At 40.7% G+C, this 20,575-nt stretch overlaps 1 long non-coding RNA gene across 1 annotated transcript; it reads left to right on the top strand.

Moving 5' to 3' along the window:
- The first annotated feature begins 1,693 nt into the window (after positions 1–1,693).
- Positions 1,694–17,626, top strand: LOC126271591 (uncharacterized). Its single transcript, XR_007549146.1, has 3 exons — positions 1,694–1,761; positions 3,221–3,424; positions 17,355–17,626. It is a non-coding gene; the product is annotated as an uncharacterized LOC126271591 (long non-coding RNA).
- The last annotated feature ends 2,949 nt before the right edge of the window (positions 17,627–20,575 follow it).

The following is a 20,575-nucleotide window of genomic DNA, read 5'->3' as shown; positions in this document are numbered from 1 at the left end:
CAAGTATAGTGAAAATATTACACAAAAGAGAAAAACAATCGCCGTGGACAACGGTGTGCATCATCCCTGTTACTTCACAGGCATAGTCTTGATCAGCGACGGTTAGCAGCAAGATTTCAGTGCAATCGTAAGGTTTAGTGAACAGTATGAAGACAAAATGTAATACAAGTTTTACTACAGTAGACACTTTCCCACATAATGGGGATTATCCTTCGTCGGCATCGGAGCAGGAGACCCATAGATTGTATCTATTAAGCTACAGGATACAAGATAGAGCCTTCCGTGATCTGACGACTAAATTCAGCAAATAATATAGGGCTGTAAAAACGTAACGTGATCGGAGGAGTCGCAGAATCGGTTAGAAGTAGAGTACACGCTCAGATATACTAACGTAATGGAGGAATCAGACGCTAACTTGTCATAGAAACCATTTGCCAATCGCCTCAGACAATTTAGAGAAATCGCAAAGATCCAAAATGGGACGAGCAGGTCCCTTAACCTTGCTCCTGCCGAATTGGAAACCTGTGTCTTGAGAAGTGCATTGCCTTACTCGGATTGTACACTATATTTTGTTCCATACAACTGTGTGGCTTAACAATAGGGTCCACTTGTATTCCGTCAAAATTTAGCTGATAAAATTAGTATGGAAACTGCTTGGAGATGGCCTCGAATTCCGTTCTACGATTCGTGAATCCTAAAATACTGCGACATTCTATTAGGATAACTCAACGCCTTAGCGAACAAGGATAGTCGACATTTCGTCTGAAGAGCAATCTGGATCAGTTTGAGCACCTTCCTAGTCACCGAACTTGTAAGTTATGAACACACGCGTGGCGTATACTCATTTGCCTAATTCATTATTGTGGAGATTACAGAATTTTGAGAAGCTCTCTCACCAGAAGTCATCAGTTCACACAACGAAGTCATTATCATGATTAATGTATACAGGTTATTTGGAATTGTATTCTGAGTAGGTAGTGTGGTACTGCACGCAGGTGGAGGAGGGGTCTTTGGGGGCAATGAATACTAGAACGAACTTCGTGTAGCTCATCCTGAAGCGTACAACATCGTTAGATGCCACTTAAAAATATGTGGATAATTAATTGATCGATCCTGTGCCTGTGTTCCATGTAACTGTAGAAGGACGACGAGCTATCTTGCTCTTCTTCCGTGTGCACGCTAACCACTCCAGTCCAATGTCCATCGCAATCCAGCAACTTCAGCCTACTTCTTAACGCACGGTAGAGTGCATTCTTGCTGCATACTGCTTTTGTATTTAGACAGTAGGTACAACGCTTCAATTGCATTGTTTTGTCACTATGTTTCCACACGCTCTTCATTATTCTCTGCAGCAGTGCGTAGCAGTCATTTATAGTTTCAACTTCAGTTCATGCTGGCGCTGTGGTTTCTCAGTGTCCACGCTTTTAACGTCATACACACTACTAACACACAATCACAAACTTTTTATATGTATGTAAACATAATTCCTTGAACTAATTTTTAATTAGAATATTAAATTCGTTAACCTGTTCTTGTTACCATGCATTTAACGCTTCATCAGAGTCAAATACTTATTTTTAACATCTATGGATGCGTGACTTTACACTCTTGTTGTGTCGAAGTATAATTTAACAGTTAACAAATACAGAATTCTTCATACTTTAATGTTACAATTTTCTTTTAACAGATCAAGCGAAGATCATACGCCGACTACAAGATAAGCTAGCAAAGAAGAAAGAGGAACTGAAGAATCTAAAAAACGTAAGTTTCGCAGATTTTACAGTTTTAGTTATTATTGAAATTGTAGTGCTTTGAACTTTCTTTCCATGCAGTTCCATCTTCGTTATATGTAAATGCGCGTAACTGAAAATGATATCTACCAGTTCTGTTCAGTATCTCCTCATTAGTAACATGATCTGCCCATCTAATCTTCAGCAATCTTCTGTAGCACCACATTTCGAAAGGTTCTATTCTCTTCTTGTCTAAACTATTTATCGTCAATGTTTCACTTCCATACATGGGTACACTCTATATAAATAGTTTCAGAAAAGTCTTCCTGACGCTTAAATTTATACTCGATGTTATCAAATTTCTCTTCTTCAGAAACGATTTTCGTGTCAGAGCTAGTCTATATTTTATGTCCGCTCTACTTCGACCATCGTCAGTTTATTTTGCTGCCCAAAAAGCAAAACTCATCTACACTAATTTCCTAATGAAGTCGTCGTGTCATTACTCCCTCGCGATTTTTACGTTTTTCCGGAATCCAAACTGATCTTCCCCGAGGTCGGCTTCTGTCAGTTTTCCATTCTTCTGTAATGAATTCGTGTTAGTATTCTGAAACCGTGACTTATTAAACTGATAATTCGGCGATTTTTACATCTGTCAGAACCTGACTTTTTTTGGAATTATTATATTCTTTTTGAAGTCTAAGGGTATTTCGTCTGTCTGATACATCTTGGTTACCAAATGAAAGAGTTTTGTCATGGTTATAAGACGAACGTGAATCTTAAGACGAATATCAACAGAAGTAGAATAAGAGTAATGGAATGTAGTGGAGTCGAATCAGGCGATTCTGAGGAAACTGGGTGAAGAAATGAGACGTTAAAATTAGTCGACGAGTTTCGTTGTTTCGGCAGTGAAATAAATTACGATGGCAGAACCAGAGAGGATGTGAAGTACAGAGTGTCAGTAGGAAAGAAAGAAATTTTGAGAAAGAGTGATTTATCTGTCAGAAAGTCTTTTCTGAAGGTATTTGTTTGGAGTGTAGCTTTGTGTGGAAGTGAAACGTGGGCAGTAAATAGTTTGCATAACAAGAGAATAGTAAGTTTTGAGATGCTGTGATACAGAGGAATGTTGAAGATTAGACGGGTAGATTGCGTAGCTAGTGAGGAGGTAATGAATTGGGTTGAGGAAAAACGAAATTTATGGTATGGCTTGAATAAAAGGAGAGATCGGTTGACAGGCACGAGGGAGACGTAAATTCGGTAATGCGAGGGAGTGGGGGAGCGTGGAAATTGTGGATGGAGGTCAGGGGTTGACTACACTGAGAAGGGTCAAATGGATGTGCGTTGCGGTTGTTATGCAGTAGTGAAGATGCTTGCAGTGGACAAATTAGTGTGGAGAACTGCATAAGACCGGTCTGCCGACTGAATACCGCAGCAACAACGACAGCAGTGAAGACGTAAGGTCGTATCCCCGCGACGTGCCTAACTGTCGCCAGGAGGCGTCGACGGCGCAGTCTTCGCTGGCGAGCGCGCGGCTGGAGGCGTCGCGGCTGCAGGAGGAGCTGGCAGAGTCCCGCGCCGAGGCGGCGGCGGTGCGCGCCACACTCGCCTCCCGTGACGTCGAGCTGCACGAGCTGCGCGGCGTGCGCCGGGAGATCGCCAGGCTCTCCGCCAAGCCCGACGCCGCCGCCTCCTGACCGGTAAGCCCGCACCGCGCTGCACAGTTTGCTCTGTTCCCTGCTGGTGGCCACAGCCGGTATCTACACTACTGGCCATTAAAATTGCTACACCAAGAAGATAAACGGGTATTCATTGGACAAATGTAATATACTAGAACTGACATGTGATTACATTTTCACACAATTTGGGTGTATAGATCCTGAGAAATCAGTACCCAGAACAACCACCTCTGGCCCTAATAACGGCCTTGATACGCCTGGGCATTGAGTCAAACAGAGCTTGGATGGCGTGTACAGGTACAGCTGCCCATGCAGCTTCAACACGATACCACAGTTCATCAAGAGTAGTGACTGGCGTATTGTGACGAGCAAGTTGCTCGGCCACCATTGAGCAGACGTTTTCAGTTGGTGAGAGATCTGGAGAATGTGCTGGCCAGGGCAGCAGTCGAGCATTTTCTGTATCCAGGAAGCCCCGTACAAGACCTGCAACGTGCGGTTGTGCTTTATCCTGCAGAAATGTAGCGATTCGCAGGGATCGAATGAAGGGTAGAGCCACGGGTCGTAACACATCTGAAACGTAATGTCCACTGTTCAAAGTGCCGTCAATGCGAACAAGAGGTGACCCAGACGTGTAACCAATGGTACCCCATACCATCACGCCGGGTGATACACCAGTATGGCGATGACGAATACACGCTTCCAATGTGCGTTCACCGCGATGTCGCCAAACACGGATGCGACCATCATGATGGCGTAAGCAGAACCTGGATTCATCCGAATGAATGACGTTCTGCCATTCGTGCACTCAGATTCGTCGTTGAGTACACCATCGCATGCGCTCCTGTCTGTGATGCAGCGTCAAGGGTAATCGCAGCCATAGCCTCCGAGCTGATAGTCCATGCTGCTGTACACGTTGTCGAACTGTTCGTGCAGGTCGTCGTTGTCTTGTAAACGTCCCCATCTCTTGACTCAGGAATCGAGACGTGGGTGCACGATCCGCTACAGCCATGCGGATAAGATTCCTCTCATCTCGACTGCTAGTGATACGAGGCCGTTGGGATCCAGCACGACGTTCCGTATTACCCTCCTGAACCCACCGATTCCATATTCTGCTAACATTCATTGGGTCTCGACCAACGCGAGCACCAATGTCGCGATACGATAAACCGCAATCGCGATAAGCTACAATCTGACCGTTATCAAAGGCGGAAACGTGATGGTACGCATTTCTCCTCCTTACACGTGGCATCACAACAACGTTTCACCAGGCAACGCCGGTGAGCTGCTGTTTGTGTATGAGAAATCGGTTGGAAACTTTCCCCATGTCAGCATGTTGTAGGTGTCGCCACCGGCGCCAACCTTGTGTGAATGTTCTGAAAAGCTAATCATTTGCATATCACATCATCTTCTTCCTGTAGGTTAAATTTCGCGTCCGTAGCACGTCATCTTCGTGGTGTAGCAATTTTAATGGCCAGTAGTGTAGTTAAGATGAAGCAGCTGTAGATTCGCCATCAGTTTGATCTGTGCTACCCGTTTCCAACCTAACCGACTCATCGGAAATTGCGACATATCCTAAATAACTGCCAAAACAAGGTAACAATCACTACTGCAAATTGTTGTAGTTTATGCAGATTAACGCAGATAAATGACAGGTAACAACTATTTAAGGGACAAAATAAACTTATGCTTTATTCGCACAGCACATATTAATACATTTGACTACCAAATTATATTACGCTACCCCATCAACGAAAATGGAACATGTATATTCCATAGAATCTAATGCACTCTGAGCATCATATCTTGTGCCCCACTTTGCACGCTGGAAAATGTTTGTTCACATATCCCTAACACTCCCCTTTGAACAAATATTTATCAGCTACTCAACACTATACATCCCAGATTAAACCATAATGTTTCACCAGCTTCTGGAATTTGTCCTTAGTGAGACGCTTGGTTAGGAGGTCAGATAACATTTCTTCTGTGCATAGATAACTGAGGATTATATTCACCTGTTCCACATGATGTCTTATAAAGTGATGCCTTATGTCAATATGTTTGGATCTTACATTATTTTTTGCAAGTTTAATAGCTCCCGTATTGCCACAAAATATCACAGTTGGCTTTAATGTAGGAGGAGATTCTATTTCACTCATCAGTGTACGGATCCAAAGGGCTTCTTGGACAGTGGAGGACAAGGCCATATATTCAGCTTCTGCAGTATTCAAAGCAACAGTTCCTTGTCTCTTGCATGACCATGATATCAATCCTCCCATTAGTCTCAAACAACTTCCAGTGATGGAGTATCTGCTTTCCAACTCATTTCCCCAGTCTGCATCACTGTATACTTCCAAATTTACATTTCCAGTTTTAGAATATTTTAACTTATAATCAGCAGTTTCATTTAAATATCTGAATATTCTCTTGACTGCCACCCAGTGTTTTTCTCTTGGATCACAGCAAAACTTGCTTACTGCATTTGTGGCAAATGCAATGTCTGGTCTGGAAGTCTGTGCTAAGTACAGTTTACTTCCAACAGCTTTCAAATAGGGTGCACTTTTCTTACATTTCTTGTCATGATCAGTTATTAGCAGTTTTGCATTGTTTTCCATATGAGTAGAAACAGGTTTACAATTTTCCATATTGAACTTTTCTGGGATCTTCCTTTTGTACAGAGATTGGTCAATCCATAACTCTTCTCTGTTGCACTTCTTAGAATTTTCATGCCTAAGTATTGATTAATTTCCTTTAAATCACGCATATTAAATTCTGACCGTAACTGTTCTTTAAAAAAGTCCATCTGGCTGGCACTGTTGGTTAAATTAAAAAAATCATCTACCTGTATGGCCATGACTGCAATTTCTTCATTGGTCCTTTTATGATATATACTGGGATCTGCCTTTGACTGTACAATGCCTAGTTTTATCAAACTTTTGTGCAAACATTTATTCCAGCAGTAGCCACTTTGCTTTAATCCATATATGCCTTTCTTCAAACGCCAAATTCTCCTGTTCCCTTGATAAGGTCGCTTAACTTCATTAGGTGGAATTACATGTATTTTCTCTTCCAGTCTTCCATTCAGGTAGGCTGTTTTCACATCCATTTGAAGAAATTAATAAGTCTTCCTTTACTGCCAGAGCTAAAAGATATCTTAATTTTGAATATTTCACCACTGGTGAGAAAGTTTCATTCTAATCTACTCCTTCTTTCTGGGAATATCCTTTAACTACCAATCTGGCTTTGAATTTTTTTATTGCACTCTCAGGATTTTTAATACTAAACACCCATTTTGTTCATAGTGGCTTTTTATTTTCAGACATGTCAACCCATTCATATGTATCATTATCCACAAAAGATTGCAGCTCCTTTTCAATAGCTTTTTTCCAATCTTGAGCATTTGAACTTGTTAAAGATTCGTCAGCTGTGATTGGTTCATTGTTGATTGTTTGGGCAGCATACATTTCATAATCTCGATATTCTTTTGGTTTTGCTATACGTGAAGACCGCCTTAAACTGACTTCCTCTGTTGAATCTTCTTCCTCAATTTGATTCTTGGGTAGCACATCAGCTTCCTCTGTATTCTCGTCTTCCTCTGTTTCAGTTTTCATCTCTGTTTCAGCACTATCACACATTACGCTTCGTTGCATTGCTCTATCATTTTGACTACTTTCCTTTATTTTGGGTCTATAATCCTCCAAAAATACTACATCTCTACTACTTGTTGTCTTCTTATTCACAGGATTATAAAATCTCTAGTCTTTTGAATCCTCACAGTAGCCAACGAAAATATATTTTTGAGATTTTGCGTCCCACTTTGCTCTTAATGGGTTTGGAATCTGCACTGGGGCTTCACATCCAAAGACTTTTAAGTGCTTTAGATCCGATTTCTTTCCAGTCCATTCTTCACAAGGTGTCTTGTGTCTCAAGGCTTTGGTAGGTGATCTGATAATTAAATACACTGCTGTTGACACAGCCTCTGGCCAAAAACACTCAGGTAGCTCGGCATCGCTTAACATACTTCTTGGCTTTGCTACAATGGTTCTGTTGGCTTGTTCTGCAATTCCATTCTGAGAAGGACTGTAGCGAATGGTAGTCTGATGCCTAATACCCATTCCATTCAACTGTTCCTTAAACCGCCTCTTTACATATTCTGATCCATTGTCCGATCTAACGAATTTAAATTTCTTCCCAGTATGTCTTTCGATCATTTTGCAATAAACAACACATACATCATTTACTTGATCCTTGCTACTTATAAAATAAACATGCATGTATCTAGAAAAATCATCTATGAACGTCAGGAAATAGAAGCTACCTCCTAAGGATTCATTCTCCATAGGTCCACAGAGATCTGAATGTATGAGTTGTGAGACTTCAGTAGATCTGCTCTGACTCAATTTAAATGACAATCTAGTCTGCTTCCCTTGCAAACACACCTCACATTGAACATTATTCATTCAATAACTTTCTATCCCAGTTGCCATATTCTTCAGTAAAGTCATACTTTTCCTATTCAAATGTCCAAGTCTCCTATGCCACAAGAAACATTTTGCAGCATAAAAAGGGTTATTTCCTGTTTCAGCATTTTTAAAACTGTATTCACTATGTAAATACCTCTTACATTACTTGCAGTAGTACAATATCACCACAAGAGTCTATCACTTTGGCGCCGTCTATATCGAAGATAACTTTATTACCCTTCTTTACTATTTCGCTTACTGACAACAAATTAGTTCAATATTCTTTACATAATGTACATCATGAGCAGTAACAATTTCCTTTTCCCCATTCACAAGCAAATTAAGATCCATTTTTCCTGCGAGTTCACACCTTAAGTTAGATCCGTCAACTGCATAAATTCCAATGTCAGTCCTTGACTGAACATGGTACAAACCAGACGGAGCTTTCGTAATGTGCACAGATGCTCCTGAATCTAGGAACTATTCTGCGTGATCGTCACTCGCTTCATTAAAAGAGTAAAAAACGGAAAATGCCTTAGCTTTATCGGTAGTCTTTCTCTCAGAATCTTTCTCTCAGCACTACTAGAATTAACATACTTCTTTTGTTTTATACTTAACTTTTCGTTACACTTTGAAGCAATCTGTCCAATTTTCTGGCATCTGAAACATCTTATTGTCTTCTTCTTCTTGTACTTAGAGTATAAAGCCGACGCTGTTTCTTTTTCTGACGCATTAGAATCTGGTTCATTCTTCACGTCCTGTAGAATCTTTACTTTAACATTATCCGCAGTAATGGATATTCTCGAACTTTCCAAACCCATAATCATTGGCGAATATTTCACTGGTAGTCCAGTTAACAATAAAGTTCCAATCCATTCATCCGCAATTTCAAAACCAATATTCCTCAGACAATTGAAGACTGAAATTATTTTATACACATATTCATCCCCGCTTTTACACTTATTCAGTCATGTGGTTATCAGCTCACGAAGCAACCCTGCTTTTCTGGTTAAACCACCATCTACAAATGCGTTTTTCAGTTTGACCCATACCTCCTTTGCTGACGTAGCCTTTTCTACGTGAACATAATTTACTGGATCAATCAAAAGGATTAGTTTTGACTTCGCCTTCTGATCCCTAGTAGCAAAACTTGATTCCGTAAGTGCCAAGTTACCGTTTACGACGTTCCATAACTCACCGAAGTGGAAATGGTCCTCAACGGCAAATTTCTAGGTCGGGTAATTTTCGCGCCATACAAGCCGCTCTATTTGCGGTATCTGTGTTGTACTCATTTTACAGTTATTTTCTTCTTTGTATAGCGTACACAATCCAAGTTGCGCACCTTTTTCGAAAATACACGTCACCTTAAAGCTTATTATTCCATAGAGTTTAATGCACTCTGCACATCATATCCTGTGCGCCACTGTTGGTGGAAAATGTTTGTTCACATATCCCCAACACAAAAGAGGGGGTGAGTTGCAATATCTACCGCGTGACTTTTTCAATGCTCTGAGATAAACGAAAAAGCTTGTAACTCCTGTACTATTATACCTAGAAAGTTCATATTTGGTGAATTAATTGCCATTCGTGATATCTATAAGCAGCCGAAGCCGTTGTTGCCAAGAGTTTTGTGTATTTTATTTGCACGTTGTCAGTTTTGAAAGTCAAATTGCAGAAAACAGTGAAAAAGTGGGTTGTAATATTTTTAGAGCATGTAAAACTTTCATAATGAACAACACAATGCTTTATTCAGTCTTCTGAATTAACAATGTGAAAACGTAAGTAATTATACGAATTTATGCAGCAAGAAAATGGTCCTTTTTTTTAAAAACAAAATCGATATTATGGTTCTCTTCTGCGGATCTTTGTTCACACACTTCGCCATCCACATTTTATTCCCATTTTGAATCACTTCCCTGTTTTCAATTACATGATCATATTGCTGCACACGAATATTCTTTGCCCAGTGCGCACCAATATGCTTCTCCAATAGCTTTTTATGTTGCCTCTGCCACGGGAATGCCAAGTGGATATCTGTCTGGGTGTATACGAGGCCATATTTTGCCTTTTGTAGGCTGCTTCTGTCCCTATCCATGTTTCTTATTGTACAGCTGCTGACTTCTGACCACAATTCTGTCCTTTGTATCTCTTTTGAAAATAATACTTTTATTCAGAGATGTTGAAATGTAATGCCGAAGTACGTTTCGCGTTCTCCTCAACTCCTGTCTTCTAATCAAAATATTTCCAATCTTGGCCCAGTTAAACGGCTTCACAGAACTTTTCCATTAGGCTGGCATACTTTTCCGGCTGTATCATTGTTTCATGACCCTTGATCTCACCCTCAGTGTGTCTAAACACACGGTCGAGAGGAATGAAAGAGTGCCCAGGTATTGGGAATACCATTTCACCTTGTTGAATGTCACGTGAATCTCCTTGTAATCATTTCGATACCATTCCTCACACTGTCCGATTTTGATTCTGTCCGCCGCATGTCACAAAACAGTCCAAGTATAACTAAAAATGTTTTCTGAACCTAAATTCCTTTATGGCTTGGAATTCACAATAGCCGAGTTATAGAAACAGAACTGCCTAAAATAATAGGCTACCTGATCAGCAACATTAAGCAACACAAGTTTTTTCTAACAGTCAAAAATTGTTTTTAATCCACTGTCATGAATTTTCATGCACAGTTTTGGCGAACTTCAATTTCTGTGTCCTTATATTTTCTAACTAGTATGTCTTTGCTAGGCCTATTTCATTTTTCAGGCTAAGACATGAGGAGCGGGCATCTGTAGGCAGTATACTAAATCCTACGTTGAAATTTGTGTTGAAGATGTCCCTAAATAATTTTTCCTCCACCTTAGTAATAAAACATGCATTACCCTGGTACATCTTGTACAATTTTCTTACAATGAGATGCGAGGTAGATGCTGACGTCTGCTTCAAGCTTGGCGATAATATGTGTCTATACCTTACGCTCTCCTTTCTTTCTGCATATTTAGCTGATTTCCATCTCTTCCTTGCCTCTCACAACGAAGACGAAATCTAACAGTAACAACAAGGTTTCACTTGCTCTTAGTTCTTACGTATTAAGAGGTCAAATAACTTTTAAAATGAGCCGCAGTAGTACTTGAACAAATCAATAATCTTATTAATTTATATTGAAGTTGATTATTACCTTGCCTGTTTCATGAAAGTTCATCAAATTCCCTTCCATTCTTGCACGCTTCAGTGCCAACGGACTGAGAAATGTGCTTCGGGATACTGGGATAATTTTTTTTCCCCATATGAAGTGGCGTCCCGTTTGTGTTTTCCGTGCACAGGTTTGGAGCTTTCATCTGGCCACCGCCTAGTCCACGTGGTGACTCTTGAATATTTTAAGATAACGTCTTCTTGGGTCTCTGGCTGTGTGTTCGTGGAAGGTTTTATTGAACCCGCGAACATCAGCTTCCGTCAACCCTTTGCACAGAAAAGCTTTTGGTTTAGATTTATGATCGCATTTTGGCATTTCATGTCGTTTGTGGCCATACCCGAAAATAATCCAGTTTATTCGTCTCACGGTGATTATTAGTCAATACTACCGTCTGCATCTTCCAAAAAACTGGGCAATGTGCGAGTCAACGACATCATCTTGACATGGCGCGAGGCGTTATGATTGGTGCATACACGTTGCAAGTTTAGAAAGTGTATTTGCCCAGGGTACGTGCAACAAGACTGTGAAAAAAGCCCGCAACAGAAATGCGGCTGCGAGTAGACTGCAAATTGTGACGTACTTTGTAGCTGAATGGTATGTATTATTCCAGAAACATTATCACGAATGCACTCACGTCAACGTTTTAACTGTGACAGACTTGGAGAGGGTCCAGCTACATACCTCTTCACCGTACTGATGCTTCGGAAATAGTACCGTTCAGATTTTCCATTTGTGTGTACATTGTAAATAACTTATTAATACTGGTAATGTGTACTAACTACTGAAATGAAACATATCGGAGACGCTACCAGGTGTTTTCTCTACGCAAACAAATCACTGGTCGATAATTTATGCTGATTGTGTGACCTATGGGAGATACCTGCTGCCATATATCCCTGGAAACCTAGCAGTGCCTTGTCGAATCCTTGCCACACAGAATCGCTACTGTATTGCGTTCCAAACGTGGACCAGCATTCCATTAAGCAAGTGGTTGGCTCATCAGTTTACTTTACTAAGTTTTGTGTATTACTTGTCTGGCTAAAGTTTCATCCTGCACATTTGCATGTTTAGTACAAAACCTACATGCAGAATTGCTTGCATTTCAGCAAACTTTGTGAAATTTCAGTTCGTTTTTAGAAAATATTAAAATTACGTAGTATTTGTCAACGCGACATTTAGACTTATGAAGGGCTTCTCCGTAAAGCAATGAAACACGCAAGCTAATGAGACACTGCGTTCCCAGTTAACACAGTAATTATTGTTGAACCTTCGGTATAAGGTATCCTAGTTGTCTACTTATTGGAATTAAGTAATACGCACCTAGAACAAAATTCATACAATTAACTCATGATCTCTTTTTGCCTGCTTAATAAAAACATCAGACAAAAAATTAATCACCTCCAAGAGGCCTTTTCTGGCCTTGATTTGGTGTCTTTTCGGCTAAGAGGAGCGTCCAAGTGTATCTTCAGGTATGACACATCCAGCTGAACCCCCTCACTGACGAGTGGACAACGCAAAGCTCCAAATCTCGGTGATATCAATAGCAATGTTTCATCCGTTGTTCCACCTAGTCCTAGACATTTTTTTCGGGATTATGGTCGGCTGATGTAGTGGACAATAAGATGCCATAATGTTTGTCGAACCAGGCACATTTTTTTTCGAGCCAGTGAACGGTGCAGTCGTCATCCTGGAAGAGGCTAGTCTCCTCGGTATACCCAGGCAATGATCATAGTAACCTAAATGATAGTGTCCAAGTCACGGTGTAGCGATTCTGCAATATTTTTTTCCTCAAATTTATCAAATATGTTGCAGTACTCTCAAGGGTGCAGACGTAGACGCCTTAAGAATCTTTTGCGAACACAAAAAGAAGTAATGTGGTGAACATCGAGCGTCTCTAAGATCAAACAAAAGGCTTTTTATTATTCATCTGTATTATCTGTTATCGGTCTCTCTTATTTGTTTTATGTTTACTTTTTTTGCTCGGTGTCGGAGGTACAAAGTGTATAATCAACAAAAGGAAACTGATTGTCAACATCAGTTTATACATATGTTGTCCAGAAATTGGTCACGTCGAGAGCATTCGGTGTCGCCCTCATAGGTCTCTTGTGATGCATGTGGCTGGGGATGAAGATTGTTAGTCTGCGTAGCACCACACCTGCAAAATTCTGGTTCCAAAGGAAGCCCGACTTCTGAAAGTTGGTCTTGCATCTTGTGATACAAGAGCGTAGTCTGCTGAGAGCTTTCCATGTTGTCCACTTCTTTGAATGACTAGAAGGAACCATCCATCTCTCCTATGTCGACGTTTCCCCCATCACTTTGAGATCCTTGCTTGCCGTGGTGTTCTTGTAAGAGCTTCAGTAGTTGCCAAGAAGCTGTTTTTTGATTTCATGCGAGGATTGGCTGTCTTGACGACCATCCAAAGGGTGGGCTTCCGTTGTCATAGCTTTGCTTTCCTCGCACCCAGCAGCTGTCTCTCGTCTAATTTCGGGAGGGGCTGTGTCAGCAAGACAGTGTAGTTTGTCTACGGGTGTGGGTCTTAGCAGCCCGTGATAATGCGATCGGTCTCATAGAGCGCCACATCTTTGTTTCTGGCATGGTTGGATATGTATCAAACCGAACATGCGTAGTCATCACTGGAGTAACACAGCGCTAGCCCGCTAATTCTCACGGTGCATGGGTGTGCTCCCCATGTGGTAACTGTCAGTTTAAGTACTATGCTGTTTCTGGCAGACGCTTGCTGTTTCATGTTTAGACAGCATTTTATATGTAACGCTACTGTCCAGAGCCACTCCCAGATATTTCGGAACCGAACAGTGTTCAAGACCAATTCCTTCCCAGATGATTTCAAGGATTTTAGCGGCATGTTTTCTCCTGAGGTGGCATACTCAAGTCTGAGCTTTAGCAGTATTCGTCTTCAGGTGATTTTCATTATTGTAGGTAGCGAATTCTTCCAGGGCTTTAGACAATGCTCGTTCCATCTTTTCAAAACAGTTGGCCAGAGCAGTGATTGCACAGTCATCAGCACAGATAAAACTATGGGTTCCTACAGGCAATGGCTGATTGTTAGTGTAGATGTTGAATAACAATGGTGCGAGCACACTGCCTTGCAGTAACCCATTCTTTTGTGTTCTCCATCTGCTTCTTTGTACCTGAAAATCCAAAAAAAGGATATGCGATGTCGGAGGAAAGTTCTGATGTCCACACGAGGTTGAAGTCTTTGGAGATATCGTACACTTTTGCTGGATGAAGGTGACGACTGACTGTGTCGTGAGCCGCAGAGAGGTCAATGAATACGGCGCCTGTGACGAGCCGTTTCTCGAAGCCATCCTCGACGTACTGTGTCAAGTTTAACACCTGTGACGCACAGTGTTTTCCCTCTCTGAATCCAGCTTGTTGTGGTTTAAGAAAAGACTCCACTTCTCCTATCTGTCTCTGAAAGATCAGCCTCTTTAGTACTTACTAGAGGTGACTCAGCAAGGAACTAGGAGTATAGCTTTTGTGATCCAGGCAACCTTGGCTGATTTAGGTATAGCAAAGACTCCATCCCTGCGCCATACTATGGGGGTCTTACTGTGCTGAAAACAATAGTTCGTTAAATCCAGTAACCAACGCATTTTAACAAGACCAAAGTGCTTAATCGGCTCTATTCGTTTGTCGTCTAATGCAGCTGCTTTCCCAATTTGCACTTACTCAATAATTGTAGTTTAGCTTCAGTAAACGAGGTAGACAGGCTGTTACTCTCTTGGTCATCCTGCCATGTTATTTGTTTCTTATTTATCCCTTTATAATTGCGTTGGTTCTCCGTTTACTAGCTCTCATTGGGCAGTTTGATTTGCCGTTATGGCTCTAGGCACTATGTATGGGACTTTATGGGGCTTAACTTCTGAAGTCATCAGTCCCCTAGAACTTAGAACTACTTAAACCTAACTAAGCTAACGACATCACACACATCGATGCCCGAGGCAGGATTCGAACGTGCGACCGTAGCGGTCGCGCAGTTCCAGACTGTAGCACCTAGAACCGCTCGGCCACTCCGGCCGGCAGTTGAATACACTCTTCAATCTTAGGCACAGATATTGAGAGAAGTGTGCTTTGTGCGAAATTTGATGTTTCTTCTCTGAAAGGATCCTCTTCCCATTTGTTGTAATATTCTTCAAGCAGAGTGGCTGTTACAGGCTTAATGCCCTTGATGTAGTTGGTTTTGCAGGCCTTTGGGATTGATGCCCTTGATGAATTTTGGACAATGTCAAAAAAATTGTCGTACTCTTCAGGAATTGGAGCAACGCGCAGAATTTTCTCATCCAGTGTATTGGGTAATCTTGTCCAGTCAGCCTTCGTAAAGTTGTGTCTCCATTTAAAACGAAATTGCTGGGGTCTCGGTGATGCCAAAATTTTACACGTGTTCGGCCTGTGTTGTGTTATTGGTACTGGTGCACATAAAGGTTTGGTACATGTATGTATAGTGTGATTAATTATAATCACCCTGCATATACATGTACCAAAGCTTTAATTATAAAGTTTTCAGAACAATCTCCAAGTCGATTCCTCTTCGTTGCAAATTAATTTGTGTACTTCACCCTCATTCTTGTAACATTATTGTCAAAAAATAGTTCAAAATATTCTAATGGTGACCTCAATGAACATTTTGCAGTGCTCATTTGTGGCCAGACTGTGGTTGTAGGTGAAAGTGTCGGTTTTGTCCAGTTGTACATACGATATGGTTTAGTTGATTTTTTTTTTCGTTTTAGTGCAGCGGATTTTTTTTTGGTGTTGCATAGGATACTGCAGCAGTGGATGTGGAAGGCAGAGAACCTCTACCTGCATCATTGGTAAAGATAGATGGAATTGGAATTTCTATATTTTTAGACACAGCCTTAATGCAAATTGCAGCTGGAACTTTCTACTGACTTGCTGGAACATTATCAGTATATGGTGCTTCTTCATCACCAGAATCTTCATCTGTCAGATCATCTGTCCAGTTCGTTGGTGGTAACAAAGCAACATCCAAAACATTTTCAGGAATGCCGCCGTCAGTACACTCTAGAATTTCAAGAAGTTCATCTAATGTCATCCGTTCCCTGCAAATAATTGTGCAGGATGTGTAAATTTTTGCTTATATTAGTGATACTTTTAATAGTATTTACTCTTACTGCTGCATTTTATTTTCATATAGCTAAAAAAGAGGACAATCCTATTCAAAAGTGTGGCTTGTAAAGAAAACTTTCATAAATAGGATTTTTATATGATAATTTATGAAAAAGTAATATACACTTGAATTCTCAATTGAGATATAAAACAATGAATTTTTTTTTTAAAAACCTTTGTGATGTAAACATGTTTAAGAGCATACTTAATACATTTTAGTGATTAAAGCCGCAACCTTTATGGCTAAAATTTTGTACAAGCACACGTAATTACGTTGCAGCGAAATGGGAAAATTAGGAAGTACTGTGTCTGAGTTTTGTATGCAATAAGCTAACGTCCTTCCAGAAGGATTTGCTTAAATAGACGGTCATGGAGGTAATATTTGGCAAAAAATATCTATATTATCCTTCAGTATGCCAATACGACATTCGGAGATAGTATATGATTAGTTATATCTCTAATAAATATATACACATAGACGTTATATTTACCCATCGACAGCAGGCCGGTGTGGCCGAGAGATTCTAGGCACTTCGGTCTGGAACCGCGCGACCGTTACGGTCCCTGGTTCGAATCTTGCTTCGAGCATGGATGTGTGTGATGTCCGTAGGTTAGTTAGGTTTAAGTAGTTCTAAGTTCTAGGAGACTGATGACCTCAGAAGTTAAGTCCCAGAGTGCTCAGAGCCGTTTGAACCATTTTACCCATCGACGAGAAGGTAGAGCACATAATCCATTTTCAGCAAAGCAAGTTTTCACACGTACACATAATAAGCGTGACTCGACAATGGAAGCTAAATTATGTTTTAAACAATGGAAAGGGTCTATTGGATGAAGTGTATACTAATGCCATCTGTTGGCAAACAGAATAACTAAGTGCTATAAGCAGCTTTAAGCGCCACTGTAAAAAAACCTTCCAGAAGGACAACAGCCGTATCTGGGCTAATTATATCGCTTACTATAGCCAGTAAGATGTTACGCACAATTTAACCGACGTAGTTCTATATTATTATTTGTTTCAATAAAATTTAGTTACAGGCTTGAACTTTCTTTTGTATCCACTATTTCATTGCTGAAACTTGACATTTCATTTTAACCACAGTGTTACTCCTTACGGGTACTAAGTAAGATGAATTTATCTGGTTTTTTTTTTCAGAAAATGAGAATACAGCATGGAGCTCGAAGCAAGTTTACGAATTTTGTATGTGATGATAAAGAAGAAGAAATTAATCAAATTGATTACATTTTTATGGCCACTAGCTTTTCTTATGTCGTCATATCAACTGATATTGGTCGTCATCGAAATGGTCACTTGGTGATAATTTTTTCTATCGATTTTGTGAAAGAATTTATCGCTGTATTCAGCTTTGTTATTAAATGAAGTAAGAATGTATTCTTCACATTCTGTGATGGAAAATACACTTATAATGCCTCAAATAAATTTTCATTCCTTAAAATTAAGGTATAACATGTACTGATTAAATAACTAAATTTGGAGTCGATTTTGGCGCTTTTATAAAAATGTTTTTTTTTCTTCTACCTTACCATGACACTAGATCAAGAGATAAAGTTAACCTTATTTACATTACACGAGCCTATCTCTCTCTGTTTCTTTTGTGTTTGTGCATGTGTGTGTGTGTGTGTGTGTGTGTGTGTGTGTGTGTAATTTTCGAAAAACTGTGAAAGCGGATCAAGAACCGTGTCCAGATAGTTCAGTTAAAAAGAACACGCCTGCGAAAGGCAAGATTTCAGGCTGGATTCCCGGTGCGGCAAAGGTTTTTTGTTAGGAAGAACCAAAAAGCAGCACATACTCACCTAGAAAGGAAAAGATCCATTTCTAGCAGGTACATCGTGTTCTTTAGTGTGATCATAGGCGCCCTAACGCTGACCAGAGTATTATAAAGTTCACAGAAACGAAATAAAAACTGTTGCAGGCGGCTCTTTGTTATTAAACTAGGTGGAAAACAACGCAGTATGTAATAGTGCGCAGTTATAAAAGAAGTGAATTTGCTGAATAAATAAAAATTTACAAATGATAAATATGGTTCAAATCACTTAATCAGGCAACAAAAATTCTTCTCAGAGGTCCTACCTGATTATGTCATTGCTTCTACATGAATTTTAGACAACGAGACTTAATGTAATCTTCAGTTACCTACTGATGAACGATTATTTCCTCATACACAAGCCGTCATTTGAATAGGGTAGTAAGCCTCTTTCGTGCTGAACTAACAATTCAACCTGTCAAATAACTGAGCAGAATTTAAATTAAAATGCCACCAGCATGATTTTTTATCGCCACTTTCTGAAGTATATTGCTTGTTCAAAAGCACATGAATAATTTAGATTAGTTTTCATTACATTTTCACAAATCCCACAACTAACTTCGATACTCTTTTCCTCTTCTCAATATTGGGCGAAAGTCTTGTATTATTATGAGGGGGGTTTCGTTGATACACAGAGATACTAATTAGCCTTTATTGTTGAGTTTTTCACTGTACTTTTCATTCATTTTTACGCACAAGAGCTTAATAGAATGATGTCGGGTTATATTTGTTGCCAATGAATGTGGTCACTAGTTAGAAAATGTTGGTTTTTTACATTATGTATTGTAATACGGTGTTGATAGAAATCAGGACTAAATATTGAGTGTGACCTGGTAAAAATAGCATCTGCATTGAACCACACAAATGTTGGCTTGGTTCCTGCTTTGATGCGGTCTGGTCGATCGAAATTGAAAAGCTGTGTCAGGAGTTAGATCAGCTGCTGTGGGGGGGGGGGGGGGGTCATTTTGTCAAGCATAGGATTGCTTCCCCTTGATGTTATTGGTAGGTGGGGCTTCACAAGATATGGCCTGCAATGAATAGGAAAGGGAAGGGTAAATTGACTGGGGTGACATCAGTATCCTTAAGGGGGAACACAAACTCATGGGTGTATCTCCTTTTTAGGCTAATATCAGTGTTCAGTGATTCAGCACTGAATGAAATTAAGCTTAATGAGAAGCTCAGACAGGCATGTACTAGAGATGTAATCACAAGGGTCTCACAAAAGTACAATGAAAAATAATTTTAGTATATTGCATCGGAATATCAGGGGATTAAAAAACAATTTAGATGAGCATCTCTGATTGTGTAGAAGTTTTAGAAACTGAGAGTGAAGTAGATGTATGATGCCTGTCTCAACATAATACCCTTATAGACACAGATACAGAAGAGATAAATGTAGGTAGATATAAGATTTCAGTGCATATAAGTAGGGACACAATGAAGAGAGGAGGAGTTACCAGATATGTTAAAACTTACCATAGTGTGAAAAATTTAGAAACTAATAAACATTTTTGCAGAGCTGCATATAGAAGCATACACCTGTAAGCTTAAACTAAATAATGTACTTTTATAATTGTAGCTGTTTATGGGTCCCCATTGGGAAATTTTCAGCTATTTCTGAAAAATGTGTATTCTTCGTTGTGCTGTCAGATAGAGGAAGCTCATTATTGTTTGTGGGGATTTCAGAGTAGATTTTCTGATAAAGTGTGATACACTCCTGGAAATTGAAATAAGAACACCGTGAATTCATTGTCTCAGGAAGGGGAAACTTTATTGACACATTCCTGAGGTCAGATACATCACATAATCACACTGACAGAACCACAGGCACATAGACACAGGCAACAGAGCATGCACAATGTCGGCACTAGTACAGTGTATATCCACCTTTCGCAGCAATGCAGGCTGCTATTCTCACATGGAGACGATCGTAGAGATGCTGGATGTAGTCCTGTGGAACGGCTTGCCATGCCATTTCCACCTGGCGCTTCAGTTGGACCAGCGTTCGTGCTGGACTTGCAGACCGCGTGAGACGACGCTTCATCCAGTCCCCAACATGCTCAATGGGGGACAGATCCGGAGATCTTGCTGGCCAGGGTAGTTGACTTACTCCTTCTAGAGCACGTTGGGTGGCACGGGATACATGCGGGCGTGCATTGTCCTGTTGGAACAGCAAGTTCCCTTGCCGGTCTAGGAATGGTAGAACGATGGGTTCGATGACGGTTTGGATGTACCGTGCACTATTCAGTGTCCCCTCGACGATCACCAGAGGTGTACGGCCAGTGTAGGAGATCGCTCCCCACACCATGATGCCGGGTGTTGGCCCTGTGTGCCTCGGTCGTATGCAGTCCTGATTGTGGCGCTCACCTGCACGGCGCCAAACACGCATACGACCATCATTGGCACCAAGGCAGAAGCGACTCTCATCGCTGAAGACGACACGTCTCCATTCGTCCCTCCATTCAGCCTGTCGCGACACCACTGGAGGCGGGCTGCACGATGTTGGGGCGTGAGCGGAAGACGGCCTAACGGTATGCGGGACCGTAGCCCA

Source organism: Schistocerca gregaria, chromosome 1 (assembly GCF_023897955.1).
Source record: "Schistocerca gregaria isolate iqSchGreg1 chromosome 1, iqSchGreg1.2, whole genome shotgun sequence".
Lineage (NCBI taxonomy): Eukaryota > Metazoa > Arthropoda > Insecta > Orthoptera > Acrididae > Schistocerca > Schistocerca gregaria.
The sequence above is the reverse complement of the archived record's forward strand: the minus strand, read 5'-3'. Positions and strand labels throughout refer to the sequence as shown.